We start from the raw sequence: 12087 nt of genomic DNA on the forward strand, positions 1-12087 counted from the left end.
CCAGCCTCCCCCTGGCCATCTGCCACCCCTGCTCCATCCTGACTTGGTCCCCAAGCAGGACACAGTTGAAAATTTTATAGGGTGACCAGATGTCCCGATTTTATAGGGACAGTCCTGATTTTTGAGTCTTTTTCTTGTATAGGCTCCTATTACCCCCCACCCCCGTCCCGATTTTTCACATTTGCTGTCTGGTCACCCTAAAATTTTATCAAAACCTCATGAACCACCGGAAAGCATTTAACAGAAGCTGTAACAAATTACTAACAAGCAGTCACCGTGCCCCTGTTTCTGTGCATTTCTCAGCCAGCACTCTCTCTCTGGGACATGCACACTTGTAAAGAGAGGGAGGTGGGGGGACTTGGTTGATTGTGTGCAGGTTCACCTAGGTCTGGGAAGGGAAGGGGAACCATTTGATTTCTGAAGAACATCATAGCAGTCCATTCTCCCTTTGATTATTTCAAAAGTTTAGTACTGTTCCTAGTCCCTGGCATCTCCCTGCACTCAACCACTGTGCAGAAGCAGGGAGAAGTTGGGGCAGGTAAAGAATCTACTCTGGTGCTTGCATAAACACAATGCTATATTCCCTGGCAGTGGAGAGGCAACTGGCTTGTGGTGTTAATCTAAAAGTTCAGGAAAGACAATACACTTGTGATGTGACTCTCTGTTTCCCTGTCACTTGCAATGCTGTGTTCTGAACACAGAGGCTGGATTTTCTGACAAGGAGGAGGTGGGGCAGAATAGGGGCTGGGTGGACATTTTCTGTGGTTCTCTGTTCCTCTTCCATGAGAACACCATGTGCGAGCATAGAATACAGTCAATTTCCTTTTGGAATTAGCCCCAGTCCTGTAAGCATAATTTCAGCAAATTTTTGGTGTAATCGAAATTCAAGCTGGTTTTTCAGGTTTAATAGCAAGGCAAATGTGGTGGGTCCACATTCATAGCTTACCAAACACCTCCACACAGAAAGATGTAGAGGGCTGACCATGAGCAGAAATGTCTCTCTGGTTGGGTGTCCACCACAGGACAGGAAAGTCACTTCATTTTTCCATTCTGGCACCTTGAACACTACTATGTTCTCCTAATGATGGCCAGCCCTTAAAGAAGAAATAGGTAACTAGTAACACGATTCCTGAAAGGATTGAATCCCCACCCAAACCAGCCCCTTGATGCACTGTAAACCGTGCAACATTTTAATAACAGCACTGCAGGTATCTTACCATTTTAACCCTGAGCTCATTCCTGTGGGCTGCGAAAGGAGTCTGAAGGAAGGAGTCTGTAACAGTAGCATTCCTGGGATTCTAAAAAGTATCAATATTCTTCAGCAGCACAGTTTCGTTATGTGGTGGGATTTCTTAGGTTCCTTCCAAGAAGAAATTAAATATAAATACCAGCCTTGTCCTTGACTTGCCAGGACAGTCCAATGCTGCCAGAGAAATCATTCCACTGGTAGGGCAGAAGCTGCACTGCAGAGATAGCAGAGGCAGACAGAGAAGGACTCAGGATGGACTTTCTCATTGGCATTGACAAAAGGAATCAGAAAGAGTTTGAGTACCTTAGGGCAAGGGAGGATCATGCTCTTAGGCAGGACTGAGTGGCACTGATGGACTGGTTCAGGAAGTGGGAGTATCCCCAGAGACTACACACCCTTGCAGCCATTGGTACAATTGGTGGCTGAATGCTTTCGGGTCCCACCTGCCACCAAGGCTTCTGCTTCTCTTCAGGAACAGGCAGCACCTTGTCCTCAACCCTCATTCACCATCTGACCAGCTGCTGAGGTGGTGAATCCCACCCACGTTCTTTCTGGATACCCAGCACAACATTCTCAATAGCATCTGAAATCACTTGCAGGGGAACCCCCGCCCCAGAGCATACCGGAGGGGAACAGTTAGCCTGCTCCAATCCCTGTAGCTAAGCCTGTGTTTTCCCCAAACTCCACACAGGAGACAGCCCTGTTTCTCCCACACACAATATTCCATAGCCATTCCCTGCTTTGTCAAACCAAGAGAGAGAGGAAAGGCAAGGAGACATGGCCACAAAGAATAATATTTCCCCACTTCCCAAGGACACTGAATGGTGATTTAACAATCCCTCCTATCCCTCTCACACCAAACAGTCACCACTTGCAACCATGGGAGTACTCATGCATAGCATCTGATAAGTGCTGCGAGCAACAGTGTCAGGAAATGTTGTGAAGAAGGAATTTGTGAAGCTCCTACCAAAATCTTACAGGACTGTTTTTAAATTAATTGAATGATGCTTAAGTGCTCCCTTTAAAAAAGAACCCTGAAACAGAGCTGTTAACTCATAACAAAAACATTGCTTAATTATGGCATTAAAATGTGTATACCCTCCATGCAGCACAAAACCAGGACCAAAGGTGTTATCCTTGAGGGCCCTCACCCAACTGTTTGTTTTCAGTGTCTACATTAATATCTGCTGGAGGGGATTGAAAACCACTGAAGTATATTGCAACACGAATATTTGTCAATGCTCAATTGAACTTTTCCAGGAGCACAATAGCATCGCAATAGCATCCCATGGCACAATCCCAAATAATCACAATGTGTGAGCAAATTATATCCTGAATTTCCCTTCACATCCAGGAACCAGGAGCAGTGTGCACATGGTTGGGGTCTGGCTTCCTGTACAGGCTTTGAAATCCAGATCTCTCCTATGCCCACTCACTGTGGAAGTATTCCTCTTTACTTTCATATGTGTTGTGCAAAGCACAGCACACCATGGTAACATGAACTGCATTGGCTACATTGACATCCAGATATGTCTGCTGGCATCTCTGACAAGCTTTCTGACACCCAAAGATGCACTCCACTACCATTCTGTGTCTACTCAGTCTAAAGTTGAATTCCTTTTTGTTCAGGTTGGCAATATCAGGGTACAGCTTCATGAGCCATAGTAGAAGTGGATATGCAGGATCCCCCAAAATAACTGTGGGAACAGAAACAGTGTACAAAACCATTTCATTTCTGGGGAATAAAGTCCCTTCTTTTTCCCCTTTCCCCAGTACAATCCTGACCTGCTGATCACCCTAGCATCATTGACCTTTCCCATGGTCCAAGTTGGTGTTCATGAACTGAGTGGTCCACTCGGGAGAACAGGTCAAGAGTAATGTTTTTGGTTTATGTATTCAGTGGATCCTTTTGGGATGTGAGTTCTGTTGATGGCTTCTATACAGTTCAGAAACCCCCATCCTCTGAACTTCTGCTATAATTTAAGGGACTTCAGTTATGGCAACCACCTGGGGGTAGATCACAGTGTTCATAGCATGGCAAACCTGTATGGTCACCACTCCAACACTTGACTTTCCATCCGCAAACTGATTTTCAACTGAGTGGTAGCTGTCAGGTGTTGCCAGTTTCTAAAGGGAAATATCTACCCACTTCTGTACTGCTATATGGGTTTCCAAAAATGACTGGTGCTGGAGGGATGGTGCAAGCCACTTGCACAACTTGATGAAAGTCTGCTTCCTCATTGGGTCATCATCCCAGGTTTCCAAGCTGATGTGGTTCCACCACACCATGTGGTTCTCCTGGGCATACCATTGTGATCCTGGCATTCAAAATATCTGTCCCATAGGCTCCCAATGGATTTTCATTCACCCTCTCGGTCAGCCGTCTTCAGTGTCTCAATTTTTTCTGAACCCATTCAGTCCAGTATGTGGTACTGGACTGTATGAACTGTCCCGCTAGGAAGAGCAGACCCACATCATCATGGACTTCCTCCCTGTATTCAACACAGTTTGGCAGAAGGGTGAGGTCAGTAGGAACTGCTGTTCCCAAATATGTGAAGGTAATGTACAGTACCAGCAACACACAGCAAGGTGGCCAGCACAGCATATATAGACACTCAGCGGAAGGCCAGGGTACATATGCTAGCAGTACACAGACAAGTACCCAGGCAAGCAAGCAAGTGTAGATGTAGCCTATGGGTACGTCTGCACTTACAGCCACATGTAGAGTACAGACACTGAACACCCGACTAGCATGGGTATAAATAACATTGTAGATGGTGAGGCACAGCTTAGGTAAGTAGAGCAGGGTAGAGTGCCCTACATACCTGAACCCCCAGGTTATGTACCCTATACAGTTGAATGCCTCCCTGCTGCCAGAGCCTTCCACCGCTGCCAGAACTTTTCACTGCCACATGCAGCTACACACCCGAGTGACAAATGTGGATGCAGCTTGCCTTTCATGGGGGCATGTAGCTACATGTGTAGTGCCTGCACTCTACATGCCACCATAAATGTAGAAATAGCCTAAGTCAGCCTGCCCCCTCCTATTGAGGTGGTGAACAGCTCTGGCTCATCAGTGGCCCAGCCAGGGCCGCCCAGAGGATTCAGGGGACCTGGGGTCTTCGGCGGTGGAGGGTCCCCACCGCCGAAGACCTGGCACTTCGGCAGTGGGTCCCAGGGCAGAAGAACCCCCCGCCGCGGGTCTTCGGGGCACTTCGGCGGCAGGTCCCAGAGCGGAGGGACTCCCCGCCGCCGAATTGCTGCTGAAGATCCGGAGCGGAAGACGATCCGGGGGCCCAGGCCCTGCGAGAGTTTTCTAGTCTATTTGTTCCTCACTCTGACTCAATGCATACTGCGAAATAGTATCAGAGGGATCTGGCAGCCATTACAGTTGTAGTCCCTTGGATAGGACCACCTAGAAGTTCAGCCTGGCACTCCAGGAATTAAATAAATATAAAAATAATAAAATAAAGAATTGCCGACACTTAGAAAGGTACATAACTTTACTTCCATGTGTGGTCTCCTTCATTGCAAGGGTGAACATCGCCTAAACTCCCAAATAGTTTAAGTCATTCAGATTAAACATTTTAGTTCTTCTTCATCTCTATGGCCCAGTACTGTAAACACTGATACCACAAGTATTTTTCTCACATGTAGTGTGGGAAAGTCTTGGCTACTGACCTTTTCTTCAGATGTGCTCCATGTGCTGGCCACAGTGGGCAAGTAGAATGTAAGGAGCTGCTACAGCAGTTTTGCACTATCCAAGATTCCTGCTACACAGGGAAATCCCCTGGGGCTGGATCCACTAGGTGTAGGATCACTGTTCATTGTGGGAAAGATACAAAGGGGCTGGAGAGGAGCCCAGGATTAAGGGCAAAATATTTTAAGAAGTGCCTGAGTGGAGCAAAAATTGGGTAATCCAGTCAACAAAATATGAACAATTGGCTGGATCCTAGTATGCAACACTTCCTACCTTTGCAGAAGGGATGAATGTCAGGCAACAGTGACCCCTTTTCTAGCTTTAAAAAAAAAAAAAAAAACCACATAGACAAACTTGAGTAAAGCTTTAATACTATTTTAGATACAATTATGCATAATCTCTTTGGGATCACTTTTGACTTTCATAAATTGCAAAAAGAATAACAAAAATAGATATGAATTCACTGAAGTACGAGCCTTATGTAGGAAAAAAAACCATAAATATTAATTTCTAATTTTTGCTTCATGAACTGTGGAAAACACAGCAAAGTTTAACCTAAATAAAGTAGAACTTTAGATTTAGGGTTTTTTTTAATGTTACATTGTTTTATGGTAGGAGTATGGACATATAACATTATTTGTATATGAGAAGCAAATGTCAACAAAACTGAGTGCACGAGGTTGACTCAAAGGGAATAGCATGCAGCACAATGAGATCTAAAATGGTGCAAACTAAAAAAAAAACCATATACAGCACATATGAATCAAGAAACCATTTTAATGTTACAGAAATTAGTTCTCAAAGACTATAAGACCTCATAAACAAAACATATACAAGAAAATTAAGAACTAGGAGCTGCCTTTTATATTCAAAGAGAGAGACATGAGTCACTATGCTCCTCCTGATTTCTAACCTCCAGGTGTGTCAGCCAGCCACCTACTCCACACTTTGAAGTAAAAGTAACTCTTAATGCTAACCCTGCATTGTTGTAGGATAGTGTTTTGCTCCTCCCCTCCACCCCAATATAAGGACCCAGGATCATGTCATGTATATATGTGGTCACAGTCTGGAGTGAATGAACTGCTAGCTCAGGGACAGTTCCCCCATGGGTGGCTGCTAGGTAAACATCAGACAACTTCCTCTCCCTCGCTCATGCTCAGACACAACATACCCCACTTGCCAGTGACGAAGTCATACATAGCCCTGGTCACCACCGCCCACTACCCACCCACCACAGGCAATCCTACCATGAGGACAGGTATCTTACCAGTCATATGCTGGTGCCCTGCACATGTTGCAGAAGATACCCCTATGTCCATGGCTCCTCACCCCCATCATCAACACTACTAGTGCAACAGAGGAGCAGTATTCTGTGTCCATAAAGCCACCTGTTTAGTGATTGAGAGAGCCTTTGGCATCCTAAAGCTATGATGAAGGTGTCTCCATGCCTTCAGTTGTACACTACAATACGGCTCCAACACTAACCCTAAGATATTCCTGGCCTGCTGCATATTGCATAACATTGTGACGGAGAGTGGAATACCTTTAACTGAAACTGAATACCTTTAACTACAGACCGACAAGGGGGAAGAGGAGGACGATGACAACAATGACTACCATCTAGCATCTGAGGGGTCAGAGAAGCGAGAAGAGCCATGGCCAATGGCTCCCCACAAAGTCTGACACCAGCATAACTCAAGGGCCTGTACACAGAGGTAACCATCCCTCCTTGAGAGAGGCCAAAGTGTCTTCTGCAGGAGATGTTCTAGGCCACAGTAGGTACCCATTGGCTTTAATAGTTATTAGTGAGAAAGGATGACAGGTTCCAGAATGTGTGTGCAACAAAGTTTAACTGCAATGTGAAAGTGGGGGAGGGGGGATTTATAGAAAAAAAAAAGATGGAGGCCAGAGGTGAGATTGCAGACACATTTTGGAGAACAGAAGGAAATGTGGTTAAATTAGTTTTTGTTATAAAATGTGCTGTATAGGGAGAATGGGATTGGCTTTCAAGGGGTGGCGCTGTGGGAAAGGAGCTTTCATTGTGAAAGATAAGGTAGGGGACAACCTACCACTTCTCAATGTCTCCTTTGTCCAGATTTTCTTGGTGACCAGCTGGAGGGCCCATGCCTGGCAGTGGCTGTCTGTACATGACCCAGGCACTCCGCCTTAATATGAGGTCAGCTTGGGGAATCACACTGAGACTGAGGGGAACCCATCTCTGCCAGGACTATGGTAGTGGGTGGTGACAGAACATCAGGGCAGCCTGACAGGCCGGGTTCTGGTTTGGGTGACAGGGATTGGTGGCAGCAACAGGAAGGTTCAGAGGGGGTCAATAGGGCATCTTTCTGGGCATGGGGTGGGGTGGGGGGTCCAGGGCAATGTGGCTTCTCTCTGTCAAGGACAGGACATAGACAGGATGATATGAGATGGAGACTGGACATCAGACACACTGGGATTGAGGGCAAAGATTCTAACAAATGGAACATATAAGTATCCATATTACCTGAAAGACTTCAGTATTTTTAATTACTAACTTTTCATTGAAGATAAATGGAATTGATGACATTACAAGGCATTTTCTTAGACCAGTTATAAATGGGAGGGTATCAGTTATTAAAGATAAGAGAATATAGCAGAGTTAAAGTGGTATGTATTATGAGCTACAGAAAGTATACACAATGTTAGTTATAAATATTATATCAATGGGTTTTTATCAGTTCATCCTATTTTTATCCATACTTCCTTAAATTGTTCAGCTGTTACACTAATGCAGGAATCAGGTCATTTATCTTGATTCTTTTATTCTTGGCAACCTCATTTAGCAGAGTGGTTATTTGGTTTTGCAACCATAAAGCCAGATTATGAGCCCCTAATTCATATTGATGTGCAGTTACTCACCTAAATAGTCCCACTGAATTCAATGGAACTAGTTATGTGAGTAACCACACATCAGTGAGAGTAAGGGTCTTGCAGCCAATCTGGCCCACAGTGATTAAATGAATTCATTATTAGCTGCAGTGCTTGTTAAAGTATTTCTATGTATTGTGTATATCTTGGTGGAGGAGGATTAGCATTTAAAGGCCAAAATCCTGTTACCAAGCACACAGTGTGAGTACATGAGCATTGGACTGGAGCTCCTCATCTCAGTCCCATTTATTGCATTATCAGGGATACAGTAGCCCCTGTAGATCCTGCAAGCCTTTTTTATAGCATGCTTAATGGCAGTTGGATCCAGTTGGTGACAGATCCATGTGTCCTATTTTACTCAAACCTGGGCCACCCCCTATTATACCTCCAATCTTTGCATTTTGGAATAATTTTGATTCTCTTAATTTTTTGTGGCTGCATGTTCGTGGAAGTGCCCAAATACCATTGCAATGGGTGCAGTAGGTGAATCTAGACAGAATGACTAATATATTTAAAGCAACTGCAATTAATATAATTAGGAATCTTAATTTTGAAAACTATCTACAAGAAAACTATCCCCTGCAGGCAGGTTCATGTGAGTCCTTTGATAATACACACAGTCCTTGAGCCTCATGAAGGAGAATCTCATTCTTCATTTTTTTTTTTAAAAAAGGAAATCTCTAGTACATTTTTTGTGACAATAGACTTCAGAGTTTTAGACAGTCTCGAGGGTGGAAAGGAGCAAGCAGCTAGCCTCCACTTCTACAGCAGGAGGCTGAGGTGGGACCCTAAACATCACACAAACACACTCTTTTCATGTAAAGTGAGTCAGGGAAATATATACTGCATGTTAAGAATCTCATTGTGAACAAACCCTTGAAATCTTCAAGCCAGCCCTACACATACTGGTCTGACCTCTGCCCATGGCACACACAAATTGGTTACACTGATGTGCAGCAGCTAAATATTGTTCCCACCAGGCCACATTCTATTATTCAAATGTTCAGACCTCTGTGAGGCTGGAACTGAGCCAGGTGCTGCTCACTCAGAGAGCTGTTGTACCCTCTCTGCACTTACCAATGACTTGGCTACAGTCGCTGCTGCAAGGGAAACTCTCCAACTGTATCTTTCACCATTGCCACCTTGGAGGCAATGGAGTCCTCCCAGAGGACTGGTAGTTCTAATGCTGCATGAGGAGGAGGAGATGAAATGGAGACAAGATGTTGATGCACTGAGTGGAAATCCTACAGCTGTTGTAGCTCACTTTTACCCCTGCCTCCCTAGATTTTGTTCAGCTTGAAAGGCTGGTACTTGGAAAGAACCTGGAGCCCTGTGCCCTCCCAAATCCTTCATGCTTGCTTGGGGAAGTTGATAGCAGTCAGTAGAGCCCTGCCCACCTCAGGACCAATTCTCCAACCAGGTACCCAACCCACCAACATAAAGGACATGTATTGCTGACTGATACAGAAAACTTTAGAATGAAAACCCTTTTGGTAGCACATCACCACTATCTTGTGTTTCCTTCTGTCCCCATTAGATTCCTCCATTAGATATTTTTAGATGCTTTAGCAGTACAATTCAGCTCTCACATTTGCCTTGAACAAATAAATATTATGTTCTGAGTGAGTCACTAGAATTTCAAAATTGTTTACTGCATGTGCTCAATTTTGGCTTTGCATTTAATCACATATTTTATAAGACATGAGTCATTAATTTACAAAGCATTGTACTGTTGATATACACTATAACAACACATCCTAATGATGTCTTTTAAGTAATTTCTGGGTTTACCTCAAAAGCCATATTTACTGTAATTAAGCTCTTTGCTATATGAATGGTGATGATAATCGGAAAAATAACAGTAATTACATCAATAGTATTCTAGTGGAATGGAGGAGCTTGTAGAATTCTGTCTAGGCTGCACTAGGCTGTTGGATCTTCTCTGTTTGTTCCCTGTGCTTTAGAGTTATTGGGAGTGCATGGAGGGGTGGTGTTTTTTTCTTTGTCTTTTAGTTATTGATCTGTTGTTGATAACTGTGATGCTGGCAAACCAGGTACCAGTTCTTGCCAAGGCTTCAGACCTCAGTCGAGCACTGACAAATTCATTGCTGGAAACTAGTCCAGCTCTCCTGTGTGCTAGTATGGTTAAGATGGGTATTGAATTTATAACAATGTGTTTAGCCTTCATGAAATGCTTATAAGTTGCCACATGCATTAATCTCACTTATAATATCTTTATCACATGCTAAAAGGTAATATTTGTTTTTTTGCTTTATGACTGTTAAAATGTTTGCTCTGAACTTGTGAACCCAGGCAGGAGGGATCATCCTCTAATAATCAAAAAGGCCTTTCATGAATAAAGGGCCCATTGTGAGACATCATAATACAAAGACTTTGCTAATTGCCCTGCACACCCACGTATAGAATATAGTCAAAAGGGCTCATTCCATCAGCTTAAATTCTGGAAAAAGGATATAAAGACAGGCACAAGAAATTTTTTCATCTCTCTTTCTTTGGCTGTTTGGACTCTCACAGGGCCAGAGCTATGAAAAGAAGCAGAGATCTCCAGGGTCAACCTGGATTAGCCCTAAAAGACATTCAGTACTGACAGATTGCTACAACTCTGTCACCTTTTGGAACCACAGCCTATAACTAATTTATGTATATATGTTTTCCTGCTTTAGCCTATAAATAACTCTCATTTATTTTTCATAGTTAATACATTTTTAGTTAGTTTACCATAGGATTGGCTACAAGCATTGTCTTTGGTGTGAGGTCTGAGGTAAAAACTGACTTGGGGTAAGCGACTGGTCTCTTGGGACTGGAAGAAACCTTAGTCTTTTGTGATATTTGGTGTATAGCAGTGATCGGCAACCTTTGGCACACGGCAGCCAACACATCCCTCAGCCTATGCCACTTCTGGCAGCCCCCATTGGCCTGGAACGGCGAACCGCGGCCAGTGGGAGCTGTAATCGGCCGAACCTGTGGATGCTGCAGGTAAACAAACCATCCTGGCCCACCAGAGGATTTCTCTGATGGGCTGAGTGCCAAAATTGCCTATCCCTGGTGTATAGCAACCAACTTTTGCAAAGTCCAGCTTGCCTGGGTGGCAAGATAGATTAGAATGGCGTCTGTGGCTCCATAGTAAGACTGTTATAGAGCTTCAGGAGGTCACACTTGTTACTGGGTTGGTGAAATGTAATTATGGAATATACAACCAGTTTGGGGTGTCTGCACTGCTTTTTAACAGTGTGCCCTGAGGCTGGCACTCCTGGTCACAAACCACTTCAGACAGCATGACAATAATCTGCAAGCAGAATAAAGGAGGGGACAATGTGTAGGGTAGAGACATGTCTGAATCATAGAATATCAGAGTTGGAAGGGACCTCAAGAGGTCATCTAGTCCAACCCCCTGCTCAAAGCAGGACCAATTCCCAGCTAAATCATCCCAGCCAGGGCTTTGTCAAGCCGGGCCTTAAAAACCTCCAAGGAAGGAGACTCCACCACCTCCCTAGGTAACGCATTCCAGTGTTTCACCACCCTCCTAGTGAAATAGTTTTTCCTGATATCCAACCTGGACCTGCCCCACTGCAACTTGAGACCATTGCTCCTTGTTCTGTCATCTGCCACCACTGAGAACAGCCGAGCTCCATCCTCTTTGGAACCCCCCTTCAGGTAGTTGAAGGCTGCTATCAAATCCCCCCTCATTCTTCTCTTCTGGAGACTAAACAATCCCAGTTCCCTCAGCCTCTCCTCATAAGTCATGTGCTCCAGACCCCTAATCATTTTTGTTGCCCTCCGCTGGACTCTTTCCAGTTTTTCCACATCCTTCTTGTAGTGTGGGGCCCAAACCTGGACACAGTATTCCAGATGAGGCCTCACCAATGCCGAATAAAGGGGAACGATCACGTCCCTCGATCTGCTGGCAATGCCCCTACTTATACAGCCCAAAATGCCGTTAGCCTTCTTGGCAACAAGAGCACACTGTTGACTCATATCCAGCTTCTCGTCCACTGTGACCCCTAGGTCCTTTTCTGCAGAACTGCTACCTAGCCATTCGGTCCCTAGTCTGTAAGCAGTGCATGGGATTCTTCCGTCCTAAGTGCAGGACTCTGCACTTGTCCTTGTTGAACCTCATCAGGTTTTTTTCGGCCCAATCCTCTAATTTGTCTAGGTCCCTCTGTATCCGATCCCTACCCTCTAGTGTATCTACCACGCCTCCTAGTTTAGT

Source organism: Chrysemys picta, chromosome 1, assembly GCF_011386835.1.
Source record: "Chrysemys picta bellii isolate R12L10 chromosome 1, ASM1138683v2, whole genome shotgun sequence".
Lineage (NCBI taxonomy): Eukaryota > Metazoa > Chordata > Testudines > Emydidae > Chrysemys > Chrysemys picta.